Source organism: Musca domestica, unplaced genomic scaffold (genome assembly GCF_030504385.1).
Source record: "Musca domestica strain aabys unplaced genomic scaffold, Musca_domestica.polishedcontigs.V.1.1 5, whole genome shotgun sequence".
Taxonomy (NCBI): domain Eukaryota; kingdom Metazoa; phylum Arthropoda; class Insecta; order Diptera; family Muscidae; genus Musca; species Musca domestica.
Window position 1 is genome coordinate 3,701,676 of NW_026712346.1, and position 16,733 is coordinate 3,718,408.

Genomic DNA, 16,733 nt, shown 5'->3' on the forward strand with positions numbered 1-16,733 from the left:
GTTTAGCTAATCACGAAAGAACAATAGTGGATTCCGTCCAGCAGAATATGGTGATATCGGAAACGATATCATGAGACAATAAATCATCCCATCCAGAGTCCCAAATGTTCTGGATCATATTTTTTTGCCAAAACCACACAAGGAGATAACCAACCGGCTACACTTAACCCGCCGGGAGAAGGGGAGGGGGCATTAAATACTACTCGAAACTTTGTAGATACGCTTTCAGGTTTGATGACGGCATGGTGAGGTAAATAATAAATAGAACCGGATGAAACGTTGGAATGGTGAATAAAACGCAAATGGCCTAGATCGCAGTATTCCCGAACGACTCGATAATATTCTTCCTTTAATTCGGGAGAATGTTAAAATGTAGCGGATTTGCAATTGAGGTTTGAATTCGAAGCAGTGCTAAATGAAGATGGTGCTGAAGAGGAAGAGGACTAAACAGAGTTTCTATGCAGAAGAGTACTATGACGCTTATTCCATGTATAACAGCTATGTTTGCAATTATAACCGGAGATAACCAACTGGCTACATTTAACCCGCCGGAAGAAGGAGAGGAGGCATTAAATACTACTCGAAACTTTGTAGATACGCTCTCAGGTTTGATGACGGCATGGTGAGTTAAATAATAAGTAGGACCGATGAAACGTTGGTATGGGGAATAAAGTTCAAATTGCCTAGATCACAGTATTCCTGAACGACTCGATAATATTCCTCCTTTAACTGGGGAGAATGTGAAAATGTAGCGGATTTGCGATTGAGGTTTGAATTCGAAGCAGTGCTAAATGAAGATGGCGCTGAAGAGGAAGAAGACTGAACAGAGTTTCTATGCAGAAGAGTATTATGGCGCTCATTCCATGTATGACAGCGATGTTTGCTAGGACAATTTTTTACGGATTGTGTTTTTGAAAAGCAGTTGAGACACAGACCATGCCGTTTGATCTCAGAAATGCGAGCATCATAATTCATCTTTAAGAACATCGGATATTTGCGAATTATGTGAGCCTCGCTTGGACAGGTGTTAGGGGGGTGTCCAATTCCGCCCGTCGTGGAATACTGGACTTGTCCGAGAGAGTATGCTTCCACAGAGTAAGCGTGGAATCAGTTAGACGGTTGGAAAAGAGATAGATGAAAATGCGATCCCAGCTAGCCACATCAATTTCGTAGGTCTTCAGAAGAGAAATGTATGATTTAATGCCTCTCTGGATACGTCTTAAACTTTGTGCAGATTATAAGTGAACAGATGAGAGATTGAACAATACTTTAAGCTGCAGTTTTCAAGATATCGCTTAATTTCGTAGTATCGTAAAGGCTGGGCCACACTTGACTGAAACCACTATTAGTTAGAGGACTCTATATATATATTGTCGGTTCAATGAATACCAAAATCGACTTGGCGATCCCTACATTTAGTTCAGAGCTAAGGTTGACGTCGAATTGGAAAACCCTATTAATGAAATGGAATAGGAAGAACCAAAGAAACAACAACAAACACTCACTACAATATCACAACACACGACAAGAATGAGAACAATGAGAACACGAAAAACAAAACGTTGTTTCTACTTGTTCTTCAAGACAGCTGATCACAAATCAAATCAAGTTAATTGCGAAGACACAGATCTCTTAAATATTGAACACTCTTCCACCAAAACACTCTTCCACCAAAACGCGTATAAAGTTTAAAGTTTTTAAGCTATTTTACATATTCGGGCAAAGATACAACTTCATTCATATTTCGAATCGAAATTTAAAATTTAATTTACAATGAATCATAAGAAAAAATTTCAGGGATAAAAATTTGCAAATATTCCAAAATTAATTTCGAAAAGTAATCATTCCTTCTTCTCTTTTTAGGCGGTCAACAAGAGTGTGGAATACTGACGGCAGCTAGTGACTGGAATTCTTACAAAAACGTAAGTATGTACGTATAGTTAGTGTTTTAGCCTTTTAATTACATTCCTGGATCAGAACATTAATAACAAAGAAGGCACGTCGATACCACATTAAATCGACGATCTAACTAAAGCCTGGTAACCTTACCTCGAAATGAGCTCACCTACATACCAACACAAGGTAAGAAAAATCGTTTGTTCACCCTTCTAATATATTTGTTTCTTTTCATAAAAATCGCAGAATTTAATTATTGTGCTTTGTCGTCCGTCTGTCTGTCCGGAGTTCATTAACCAGCACTGTCAATTGGGAAAGATACCAAGCCACGATGGAGCAGCAATGGCGTAAAATCTGACCCTCCTTCGATGGATTGGGCGGGCGATGGTGTGGCTCGTTGACTTCAAACCTCCTGGTCTGGATATGCATCTTTAAGATTTTTTTGTTTCTGGTATGTATTTAAGGCTTGTTCTTCTGTTAACTTCTATTTCGTTTTAGGAATAGATTAGTTAAGATAAAACTTTTTTTATGAACTTCAGGGAAAATATTTGTTTTATTAAAATTCAGCTTAAAAATGTTTGTATTTTGTGTTGTTTTCTTTGTTTCAACAAAATAAATGAATAGTTGAATTAAATTTTCGATCAAGTTAATATCACAAAAACTTTGTACATTTTCTTCCTTCTGTTAGTCGGAGCCACACGTCCAATCTTCTTCACAGGTAAAGTAAGAAGAAAAGATTTTTCTGATAATTTTTGCCAGAAAATTCTGGTTGCCATTTTCTTGATTTAATTTTTCCATTTTTTTTTAATTTCTCCCCTTATTGACATTTAGGTAATTGGAATAATCAGCTGATTTATTATAATGGTTGGCAAAATTCTTCTTCTTTTTGTTATCAATTATTTTCATGGTTACCAATTTAATAGGCGCACACTACAGGTACTATTATATGGGTGTTATACCAAAACATGGACTGCACAGACAATATCCTGTCATCGGATGTAGTATCCATCACGAACTTCAAAAACCAAATTTGAAAAAATTCCGGTGAATAATGTCTCTAAAATCATCAAATTACCAAATATTGGGAGGTACCGTTCACTCATAGGCTGTAGTATCCATTACGAACATCAAATACCAAATATGAAACAGTTCCGGTGAATAATGTCCCTAAAATCATCAAAATACCGAATATCTATCGGTACAGTTATATAATAGGACGGACATCACTAAATCGACATAGAATTTTATGCTGATCTTTGTGGGGTCTAAAATTTTTATTTCGAGGTGTAACAATTGGAATGACAAACTTAATATACCCTCCATACTATGGTATGAATCACTATTTCGAATTGAGTAGCAATGAAAACGATATGAGAATGAATGCAAATGCCTTAAAGAACACGAAAAAAGAATAAATAGAAAATAAATCGAAACAAATTAGAGAGAAATGAAATGAAGTTAAATGCGAAGACACAGATCTCATAAATATTGAACTGACACTCTTCTACCAAAACGCGTATTGAAAAAAATGAACTTTTGTCGACGGCGCATTCACTTTTTAGTTTTCAGAAAATTTTGGACTTTTAAAAAGGAACGAAAGCACAAACTTACCTTAAATTTGATGAAACAAGATGAACATTTTTTGATTAAATAAATCCAAAAACTAGAATTGAAATTTCGGCTTAAATTTATGGAGAACCAAATGAAAGTACCAAACAATATTTATTCCAGGCGGGTTGAGTAGGAAAAAATAAAGAAATAAAACACAAAATTAGCTTGTATTGGAAAAAAAATTAATGTTTTTTTCTTTATTGGATATTCAGTACAAAGGAAGAATAATACCGCTTGAAACAATGGTTTAATTGTAAGTAAGTAAACATATAATAGAAAAGTCAATCCCACGGCAGCGGGTTCTACGATACCGGATTGACCCGAAACAACAAGATCCCAGTTTCGGCCAGCGGCTGCCAACCCAGTATGTACATGTTTGTGTTTGTTTATTTTTCTGCATTGGGAGCAGCATATCCCGGAATGCTTTCTCCGGATTTTATTGGTCCGTGCCGGGATTGAGCTCTGCTTGGTTTGTCAGAACGTCATCCACCACAGATCTGTTTCGGTGCGATGTAATGGATGCAGAGATTGGGTGCACTTCAAGAACTGTTCCGGACTAAGGCGTTTGCGAGACTACAGCGAAAGGGATTATGTTGCGACTTGCTGCAGTAACGTAGTCCCCAGCGAGTCCACTTCTTCGTCGTCCTCATTAGAGACGTTGTCGGAGTATGGCACTCCACCGCAGTCTCCAGAACATCAACCAACACAGCAGCACCTAACGCCACATGTTGCTGTTCCAACTCCGGATTGTGCATCATTCTTGCAATTCAATTGCAACGGACTTCGAGGCAAAATAGATGAGATAGTGGAATTTATGAGTCGGAGGAATGTTAAGACCGCAGCGGTGCAGGAAACCAAGCTGAATGAAAATTACAGCCTACAACGTTGTTATGGTTACAACGTACTAAGAAAGGATCGCACCAGAAGTGGAGGTGGGGGATTAGCGTTCCTGTTACACCATTCTGTTCAGTACAGACCTATCTCGTTTGAGCTAGTCTCTAGTGACCCATACATGGAATGTATGGGGTAGCAGTCAAATGTGGAACTGCCGAGGTAGATGTGCTTAATGTGTATATCCCGCCGATTAATAGCTGTGAACCGCGTTATATGCCTGATATTAGCCCGTTATTGGTAGGCAATAACCGCCTGGTACTAGGGGATTTTAATGCCCACCATGAGTTGTGGCATTCCGTCCTAGGTAATGACCAGAGGGGATCAGCGCTGGCAGAGCAGATTGATTGCTCGAACGAGGATACCCCCACCCGAATAAGAGGAGAGTGTCACAGTTCGCCAGACTTAACCATAGTGTCACCGGTCTGATAAATGACGTGACTTGGCAACCCGTCATTTCTCTTGGCTCAGACCATCTCCCGATAATCGTGTCCACAAGCAGGTCGCCGGGAAAGCTCACTGGCTAGACTTCAAAGAATTCACCAACCGCCGCTTCAGAGAACTGCCCAACCCTTCTGATGTTCAGGTAGCAGAAAGGATTTTCCGAAAGATCATCAAAGCTGCAGCCGTTCGCTATATACCTGCTGGTCGAATACCCGAGATAAGACCAAACTTCCCAGCAGAGACAGCGTGATAAGCAAACGAGCGTGATGATCTCCGTCGTACCAACCCTACTGATCCTAGAATCAGCGATTTGACAGTGGAAGTCAACCGGTGGGTACAATAGCATAAAGGAAAATGTGGCTAGGCCATCTGAAGTGTTGCAACATTGGAACCGATATGTGGTAAGTAAGCTGTGGGTAACTGTTAAGTCGCTCTCGAACCCTGGAAAAAGAATGATATGACCTCAGTCACTTTTAACGACGTAACGGTGACTGATCCGAAGAGGTGCGCAGAGTATTTCATCTCAATGGTAATGTTGAAACAGCTGGATACGCCGGGAGTCGAGTATTTAACGAGAGTTCTCAATTTGTCGCTATCCACCCACATAGTGCCCGAAACCTGGAAAATGGGCTGGGTGGTCCCGCTACTGAAGAACACAGTTGAATGTTCAGGTCGAGGGGAATCTAATACCGACCACGAACTACCCCAAGATTCTTGGGGTCACGTTCGGGAGCATGTTCAAGTCATCCGCGCAAGCCACAGCTATCTGCGACAAGATGAAAAGTAGGAACAAGGTCCTCAAGGCGCTAGCCGGCAGCTCTTGGGGTGCGGACAAAGAAAGCTTGTTGACCTCTTATAACGCGATAGGTCGGTCTGTGGTCAGCTATGCGGCTCCAGTGTGGTCTGCGAATACTAGTGCTACGCAGTGGAAGCATATCCAGACCTGCCAGAACGCTGCCCTGAGAACTGTGACAGGGTGCCTCCTCATGACAGCAGTGGACCATCTACATGAGGAAGCGAAAGTCCTTCCCTTACGTCAGCATAATCATATGCTTTCGTTGCAGTACCTGCTTGGGTGTTACCGTGAGAGTCATCCCAACCATCATATTGTGGATAAATCTCCCCCACCCAGGCGTGTCAGAAAGGACATACATGATCTAGAGAGGGAAGTCCAGCGCTACAAGAGGGAACCTCTAGATCAAGAAGCCTATCAGGCAGGTCTGAGTAGCATTCACATCGATGCAGTCGCGGATGCTATTAGCAGTTTTAAAGTGAATGTCGTCCTCGGAGTCCATCCCCCATCCATTGCAGCTGAAGAACGTCAGCTGCCTAGACAAGCCAGGGTAGTTTTGGCGCAATTACGTTCAAGATGGTGTAGTCGTCTCAATTCGTATTTGGCACGAATTGATGAAGATGTGCGTGACACCTGCCCGGCGTGCGTTGCAGGCCCGCACAATACGCTACACCTCTTTAATTGCACAGCCAAACCTAACCAACTCACTCCAGAAGATCTCTGGCTACAGCCCGTTAAAGTAGCCGAATTTCTAAACCTGGAGCTGGAACCAGATTAGCAGAACGCAAACACATACATGTACTACTGCTACAACAACAAGATAATAGAAAAGTCCGTGAAGCATAGACGACATGTTTCAAACCCGGAGGTATAAATTGCCAAGTTAGTCCTTGTAGAGCATAGTAGGCGGTGACTCCGTTACTTTGCAGCCCCATGAATGTTGTGCCATTGTCGGAATACAAATGCAACGTACAACCTCTGCATGTAACAAAGCGATGAAACGCTGAAAGAAATGTGGATGTGGAAAGATCTGAGGTGAGTTCTAGATGGATAGCCTTCGTTGTGAAACACACGTAGACACATACTTGTCCTTTTGTGGAACGATAGGACCGACCATTGTATGTTTTTATATCGAAAGCCACGCAAAATCTAGACCAGTTCTGGAGAAGGGGCTAGAAAATTCGGTCCTTTCTGGAGGAAGGACTGTCATTAGTTGTTTCTGACAACGTTTTTTGTAAGGGATGCAAACTTTGCAATTGTTGATTGTGGCTTTGATGGGGTTTTTCACCTTGGGCATCCAATATTGAGAGCGAATTAATATCAGAACTACCTGGTTACCACCATAAAGAGTAGCATAATGTACGAAAGAAGGCAGCAGTTTTTGATAATAGCAATTAAACGGAAGAGTGATTGAATGTTTCTCATTATAAGATAGGCCAGAAGAGCATCAACGGCGGCCACATGAACGAATTATTCCATCAGCATCCACGAAAGGATTTAGATTACGAATGCATTTTATGTATTTGGATAGAATGCTGTTTCGCACAACTGAATCCAACGATTTCAAGCTAGATTCAGCTCATCGCTAGTCAAAGGGCCCGATCTGTGAAAAGAGTTAGTGCGAAATATTTGATGCGTACGAGAGTTGAATCGATAATCGAGAGCTTGAGGGCACGAAGAGCTTGACTGAAAACACATTTAACACTTCTTGGAAATCATAATAATATTCAAAGTTGACGTGAATGGACATCTTTTCGACATTTGTGTCCGGAATTGAAGCAACGGTTGCACACCACATACTCGATGTTTCGTGCAGCCAATGAGAACACCTCTGCTTGCCAAGTCTGCTGGATTTGTCTCAGATGAAATATGACGCAATTTGGATGAATCAACGACTTGAGTAATCTTGGAAACTCTATTCGGCACGAAAGTTTTTCCGAAACCAGGTGGTTTAGATAACCACGAAAGAACAATAGTGGATTCCGTCCAGCAGAATATGGTGATATCGGAAACGATATCATGAGATAATAAATCACCCATCTAGAGGCAAAAATCTTTTGGATCATAATTTTTTGCCAAAACCACACAAGGAGATAACCAGCCGGCAACACTTAACCCGCCGGGAGAAGGAGGGGAGGCATTAAATACTACTCGAAACTTTGTAGATACGCTTTCAGGTTTGATGACGGCATGGTGAGGTAAATAATAAATAGGACCGGATGAAACGTTGGAATGGTGAATAAAGCGCAAATGGCCTAGATCGCAGTATTCCCGAACGACTCGATAATATTCCTCCTTTAACTCGGATATATATATATATATATATATATATATATATATATATATATATATATATATATATATATATATATATATATATATATATATATATATATATATATATACATATAGAACTGATCAGAAATACAAATGAAGCGCGTGTGTGGTGATATTGTCGCGAATTGAATTGAATTGAATTGAGTAGCAATGAAAGAGATATGAGGATCAGTGCAAGAGCCTTAAAGGCCCAAAGTAGAGGAAATAAAATGCTCGAAAGAAATTAAAGAGAGATCAAATCAAGTTAAATGCGAAGACACAGATCTCTTAAATATTGAACTGACACCCTTCCACCAAAACGCGTTTTGAAAAAATGAAGTTTTGCCGACGGCGAATTCACTTTTTAGTTTTCAGAAAATTTTGCACTTTAATGAACGGACGGAATGCACAATATTTTTTCCAGATGAATTTCGGATTGAGTTGGAAAAAGAGAAACAAATAAAACAGAAGCAGAATTTGTTTGTGTTGTGAAAACAACCAAGAAAACCTGAGTGTCCAGCAGCAAGGATATTTTCCCTTCACCTACCATTTTGACATTAACAGGTATCTACCTTGTAAAAATTTCGACAAAGGTACACATTTTGGTAAAATCTTTTTACCGTTACCGTTAGACGACTGGCGACTGTATATTTATACCCTACACCACAAGGATGTCAGTGTATTATGTCGTTGTACAGTTGTTTGTAACAGGCAAAAGGAAACAAGATAGACACATAGTTCCTTTTGATGATCTGCGTAGAATCACATTCTGGGTCGATTTATGCATGTCCGCCCCTCCGTCTGTACATGTATTTTTGTAAACAAAGTACAGTTCGCATTTACTGCCCTATACAGATGAAATTTTGCACAAGTCATTTGCTTGGCCCAAGGACGAACCCTACTGAAATTGGAGATAATCGGTAAAAATTTAGATATAGCACCAAACGCACGTACTAGCAAATGCACCAAACGCACGTACTAGCAAATTGGACCTGAAAATAAGTGAGCCAAATTTGATCGAAATCGGTCCAGATATAGCTATAGCTCCTATATATATTGTTCATCCGATTTGTTATTTTTGTCCTCTGCACTCTGTAACAACAATATTTGGGAAATATAACAAATACAGCTCAGAAATACATTTGCTAAATTTTATCGAGATCGGTTCAGATTTGGATATAGCTCCCATATATAACTTCGTCCGATTTATAATTTATTATAATATTAGCTCAAATGGGATGAAATTTGGCACTTATGACCGAATTGAGTCTAGAAACTATTATGTTAAATTTGGTGAAGATCGGTTCAGATATAGCTATAGCTCCCATATATACTGTTCATCCGATTTGTAATATTTGTTACCCACAGCCGTAATATGCACTCTTTAACAACGATATTCAGGGAAATATATCAAATACAGCTCAGAAATATCTTTTTCAAATTTTATCGACATCGGTTCCGATTTGGATATAGCTCCCATATATATATTTTTATCCGATTTCAAATTAATTGTGCACGGAATGGGCAATACAAGTCCGAATTTAAAAGATACAAATGCTTCGGCATATTTAGTCCTTTTAACTTTAAATTAAATTAACCCGCCTGACTTTAAGACTTTTTTTACTGGTTTTTAATCGTCATTGAATTTGACTATGATCAAAAACATAGACTTTATGGGTACTCCAGCGCACGATTGGAAATGCTATGGTAATGGGTGTATGGGAGTAATTAACTTTGACTATTCTGAAATCATCCTGCACTAAATTATGAGGTAGACAAAACTAAATACCACACAGCACGATCTTCTAAACATAGCAAATTCCAAATTACGGCACATTTGAATAGGAAATGTTGCTAAGTTCTTTACAATACTAAAAACTAAGCTAAGCTCTTACATGGGCCAGATCTGTGAATAATTGTGCTTAAAAAATGCATTAAAGACTAAGTTAACGGGCCGCTGACGAGGACCGGGCAAGATAGTACAAAATATTAGTTCCTATAGAAACAGCACTCCTAGCGGCTGGCCAACCAGCAGATAGCCCTCTCTCCGAGAACACCTCTTGCCGTGACTTCTACTTATCCACGACGTCCCAGATTTGACCCTTAACTTACCACATTTAAACCATTACCACCTCCTGTTTCTTCTTTTCTATAAAAAATTGGTACATTTTATTTAAACTATTTTAGATACAACTTCATTCATATTTCGAATCGAAATCTAAAACTTAATTTATAGTGAATCATAAAAAAAAATAAGGATAAAAAATTGCAAATATTCCAAAAATAATTTCGAAAAGTAATCTTTCCTTCTTCTCTTTTTAGGCGGGCACCAAGAGTGTGGAACTCTGGCGGCAGCTAGTGGCAGAAGTTCTTACCAAACCGTAAGTATGTACGTGTTAGTTAGTTAATTATATTCCTATTTTTTTTAATTTCAGATTAGGACGAACAAAGAAGGTACGTCGATACCACATTAAATCGACGATCTAACTAAAGCCTGGAAATTTTACCTTGAATTGAGCCCAGTTCAAGGTCGCGTACCTGCATACCAAGATAAGGTAAGAAAAATTTGAATCCAAGGTCGTTTGTTCCCATTCTAATATATTTGTTTCTTTTCGTAAAAACCGCAGAATTTAATTATTTTGCTTTGTCGTCCGACTGTTTGTCCGGAGTTCAGTAAGCAGCAGTGTCAATTGGGAAAGATACCAAGCCACGATGGAGCAGCAATGGCGTAAAATCTGCCACTCCCTCGATGGATTGGGCGGGCGATGGTGTGGCTCGTTGACTCTAAATATCCTGTAGTGGGATTCTCTAACACATTTTTAATTTAGGTAATTGGAATAATCAGCTGGTTTATTATAATGGTTGGCAACATTCTTCTTCTTGTTATAAATTATTCCGGAGAATAGTGTCCCTAAAATCATCAAAATACCGTACTAGGTACCGTTCTGTCATAGGCTGTAGTATCCATTACGAACATCAAATTCCAAATATGAAACAATTCCGGTGAAGAATGTCGTTACAATCATCAAAATTCCGAATATCTGGCGGAACCGTAATATAGTAAGACGGCCATCGATAAATTGACCTAGAATTTTATGCTGATCAAGAATTTATATACTTTGTGGGGTCTAAAATGTATATTTCGAGGTGTATCAATTGGAATGACAAACTTAATATACCCTCCATACTCACGATTTCAAATTGAGTAGCAATGAAAGAGCTATGAGAATGAATGCAAATGCATTAAAAAACACGAAAAAAGAAGTAATAGAAAATAAATCGAAAGAAATTAGAGAGAAATTAAATCAAGTTAAATGCGAAGACACAGATCTCATAAATATTGAACAGACACTCTTCTATCAAAGCGCGTATTGAAAAAAAAAAAAATGAAATCTTGCCGACGGCGAATTCATTTTTTAGTTTTCAGAAAAATTTGCACTTTTATAAAGGAACGAAAGCACAAACTTACCTTAAATTTGATGAAACAAGATGAACATTTTTTGATTAAATAAACCCAAAAACTAGAATTGAAATTTCGGCTTAAATGTATATCCGGTTCGTGGAGAACCAAATGAAAATACCAAACAATATTTATTTCAGGTGGGTCGAGTTGGAAAAAAATAAAGAAATAAAACACAAAATTAGTTTGAATTGGATAAAAATAATGCTTTTTCTTTATTGGATATTCAGTACAAAGGATAAATATTACCGCTGGAAGCGATTGTTTAAGTAAGTAAAGATATAATAGAGAAGTCCGTGAAAGCATAGATGACATGTTTCAAATGCCAAGTTAGTCCTTATAGAGCATAGTAGGCGGTGACTCCGTTACGAGAGGCTAGCAGGATGTTTCGGGCTAAGAACTTTGAAGCCCCCACGAATGTTGTGCCAGTGTCGGAATGCAAATGCAATGCACAACCTCTGCGTGTAACAAAGCGATGGAACCCTGAAAGAAATGTGGATGGGGAAAGATCTGAAGTGAGTTCTAGATGGATAGCCTTCGTTGTGAAACACACGAAGACACATACTTGTCCTTTTGTGGAACGATAGGACCGACCATTGTATGTTTTTATATCGAAAGCCACGCAAAATCTAGACCAGTTCTGGAGAAGGGGCTAGAAAATTCGGTCCTTTCTGGAGGAAGGACTGTCATTAGTTGTTTCTGACAACGTTTTTTGTAAGGGATGAAAACTTTACACTTGTTGATTGTGGCCTCGATGAGGTTTTTCACCTTGGGCATCCAATATTGAGAGCGAATTACTATCAGAACTAGGTGGTTACCACCATAAAGAGTAACAGAATGTACGAAAGAAAACAGCAAATTTTGAAAATGGCAATTAAACGAAAGAGTGATTGAATGTTTCTCATTATAAGATAGGCCAGAAGAGGATGAAAGGCGGCCACATGAACGAATTACGAATACAACTGCCGTATTAATTTGGATATAATGCCTTTTTGCCAACTGAATCTAGCGATTTCTAGCTAGATTCAGCTCATCGCTAGTCAAAGGGCCCAATCTTTGAAGAGAATTAGTACGAAATATCTGATGCCTACAGAAGATGAATCGATAAACAAGAGCGAGGGCACGAAGAGTTTGACTGAAGCATGAAAACATTTCTAAGACATCTTGGAAATCATAATAATATTCAATGTTGACGTGAATGGACATCTTTTCGAGATTTGTGTCCGGAATTGAAGCAACGGTTGCACACCACATGCTCGATGTTTCGTGCGGCCAATGAAAACACCTCTGCTTGCCAGGTCAGCTGGATTTGTTGCAGATGAAACATGACGCAACTTGGATGAGTCAAAAACTTGAGTAATGTTGGAAATTCTATTCGTCACGAAAGTTTTTCAGAACCCGCCGGGAGAAGGAGAGGAGGCATTAAATACTACTCGAAACTTTGTAGATACGCTTTCAGGTTTAATGACGGCATGGTGAGGTAAATAATAAATAGGACCGGATGAAAAGTTAAAATGGGGAATAAAGCGCAAATGGCCTAGATCACAGTATTCCCGAACGACGTGATCATATTCCTCCTTTAACTCGGGAGTTAAAGGAGTCAACCTTCGTTCCTAAGAAAATGAGCCATATCACTGGACCTGAAATGTCCTAAACCTTCGCCATTAAAATTGGTCCCCTTAAAAAGTAAACAAACAATGTATTCACCGTCAGTAGTAATTGTTGTAGTTGATTTGAAAAGATCTTCCCAATATTTATCGTGTGGGGACGAAAAGTTTTTCCCTGGAAGATTCTCGTGAAATCTCTTTATGCAAATTAGAGATTATGTTGAGAACCCTGGACGAATTCTTACCTATGGGGACCGTTAAGATCCATCCGAAGACTGTCTCTTGGGCGAGAAGAGAGCCACATATGCTGGGTCTTGAATTGAAAAACATTAGGGTTGGCAGCACATCGCTACCAGAAAGTAGGTCAACTTGTGAGGCCTTGTAGAAGTTAGGGTCAACCAACAGATTATTTGGAAGATCTTTGAATGAAGAAGTCTGAAAACAATGATTTGGCAGATTCCCCGAAAGTTTAGGAATCACGAAGGCAGAAATTGTTAAATCAAAATTGTGGTCAATTTGCGAAGAAAGGATGAAAGTGCACTGTTTACGTACACTGGCAGAATTAGAATTATTCAAAAATGAAATTTGAGCACTGGTGCGACTATAAGGCAGTTTAGTTTTATTAAACGATCGTTCTATAAGTTCTCTCAGAACCAGAATCGAAGAGCGCTCGAGCCGAATATGTCACATTATTGTGAACAATTTGTACCATCGACGTGCCTAGCAATACCCCCTGAACAATAGTACAAAAATAATTTTGTACAGTCCCCACTCCGCTGCTAGCGTGCTGTAATTCAGAATGTGCAAATGGAGCGGATTTGTTATTGAGGTTTTAATTCGAAGCAGTGCTAGATGTAGATGATGCTGAAGAGGAAGAAGACTGAACAGAGTTTCTATGCAGAAGAGTATAATGGCTCGTATTCCATGTATATCAGCTATGTTTGCTATGACATTTTTTTACGGAATGTGTTATTGAAAAGCAGACACAGACCTTGCCGTTTGATCTCAGAAATGCGCGCATCATAATTCACCTTTAAGAATTTCGGATATTTACGAATTTTGTGAGCCTCGTTTGGACACAAGGGACATTTGGGATCAGGGACCTTACTCTGGAAGGAACTAAACTTTCTGGAAGATTTGGCCTTTATATCCGACGAACCTTCCTTTTGACTTCCACCAGGAAGGCCTTTGCGCATCTCTGAAATCTCTGAAAGTGCGATATCTATTTGTTAGGAAGGTCTCCAATTCCGCCCATCGTGGAATACTGTACTTGTCCGAGAGAGTATGCTCAAAAGAGTAAGCGTGGAATCAGGCAGATGGTTGGAAAAAAGATAGACGAAAATGCGATCCCAGCTAGCCACATCAATTTTGAAGGTCTTCAGAACAGAAATGTTTGATTTAATGCCTCTCTGGATACGTTTAAAACTTTGTGTAGATTATAAATGAACAGATGAGAGATTGAACAATGCTTTAAGATGCGAGTTTACGAGAATTCGCTTATTTTCGTAACTATATGTAGTTCAGTGCTAAGGTCGATTTTCGAATTGGTAAACCCTATGAATGATATGGAATAGGGAGAACCAAAGAAACAACAACATGCAGTCACTACAATATCACCACACACGAAAGGAATGAAAACAATGAGAATATGAAAAACAAAACATTGTTGTTGGCACTTGTTCTTCAAAAAAACTTATCACAAATACAAATGAAGCGCGATTTCGAATTGAGTAGCAATTAAAGAGATATAAGAATGAATGCAAAAGCTTTAAAACCCCAAAACAGAAGAAGTAAAATGCTCTTGAATCGAAAATTTAAGAGAAATCAAATCAAGTTAAAGATCTCGAAGACACAGATCTCATAAATATTGAACTGACACCCTTCCACCAAAACGCGTATTGAAGAAAATGAAGTTTTGCCGACGGCGAACTCACTTTTTAGTTTTCAGAAAATTTTGCACTTTAATGAACGGACCGAATGCACAAACTTACCTTTTATTTGATGAGACAAGATGAACATTTTCTGATTAAATAACTCCAAAAACTGGAATTTAATTTCCGGCTTAAACTGATATCCGCTTCGTTGAGGACAAAATGAAAATACCTGGGAGTCGTCGGTAATTTTCTTGTAAAAGTTAAAAGCTTAAAAACCTTTCTTCCAGATGGATTTTGGATTGAGTTGGAAAAAGAGAAACAAATAAAACGCAAGCACAATTTGTTTGTGTTGTGAAAAGAACCACGAAAACCTGAGTTGCCAGTTCCCTTCACCTACCATTTTGACATTAACAGGTATCTACTTATTTTACCAATTTCGAATGGTCTGGACCGCATTTTCAATCGATTTGCTTAGAAATTTACATTTAGGCTACTTTGGGGTAGATAACCTTGTAAAAATTTCAACAAACGAACATATTTTGGTAAAGTCTTTTTACCGTTACCGTTAGCCGACTGGCGATTGTATATTTTTTAATCGTCATTGAATTTGACAATGATCAAAAACATAGACTTTATGGGTACTCCAGCGCACTATTGGAAATGCTATGGTAATGGGTGTATGGGAGTAATTAACTTTGGCCATTCTGAAATCATCCTGCACTAAATTATGAGGTAGACAAAACTAAATACCACACAGCACGATCTTCTAAAGATAGCAAATCCCAAATTACAGCACATTTGAATAGAAAATGTTGCTAAGTTCTTTACAATAAAAAAAAGCTTAGCTATTATAAACAGTTGAGCCTGATTTGTGAGTAATTGCTTAAAAATGCATTAAAGACTAAGTTTGCGGGCCGCTAACGAGGGCCGGGCCAGATAGTACAAAATAGTAGTTCCTATAGAAACAGCACTCCTAGCGGCTGACCAACCAGAGATATCCCTCCCTCTGAGAACACCTCTCGCCGTGAGGTCTACTTATCCCTGACGTCCCAGATTTCACTCTTAACTTACCACATTTAAACCATTACCACCACCTTTTTCATTGGGCTTAAAGGCGAAGACATATTTATCTTTTTTATAAAAAAATTGGTACATTTTATTTAAACTATTTTGGATATTCGGGCAAATATACAACTTTATTCATATTTCGAATCGAAATTTAACATTCAATTTACAATGAATCATAAGAAAAAATTTCAAAGATAAAGATTTGCAACTGTTCTAAAATTAATTTCGAAAAGTAATCTTTCCTTCTTCTCTTTTTAGGCGGGCAACAAGAGCGTGAGACACTGACGGCAGCTAATGGATGAAGTTCTTCCCAAAACGTAAGTATGTACGTATAGATAGTGTTTTAGCTTTTTATACCCTCCACCATAGCATGGAGGTTATATTAGGTTTGTCATTCCGTTTGTAACACCTCGAAATATACATTTTAGACCCAACAAAATATATATATTCTTGACCAGCATAAAATTCCATGTCGATTTATTAATGCCCGTCCGTCTGTGTAAATCACTCTAGCTTCCGAACGAAATGAAGTAGGTTGATAAATTTTTACTCAAATGTGTATTATGTCTGCAGGACTTTTGGTATTGTATTTGGTATTTGAAGTTCGTAATAGACACTACTGCATAAAACAGAAACTGGGCCACGTAGGTACACTTCTTTTAATAGCCTCCATATAACGGTACCCCCCCGATTTTCGGTATTCTGATGATTTTAGCGACATTATTTACCGGAATTGTTTCAAATTTGGTATTTGAAGTTCGTAATTGATACTA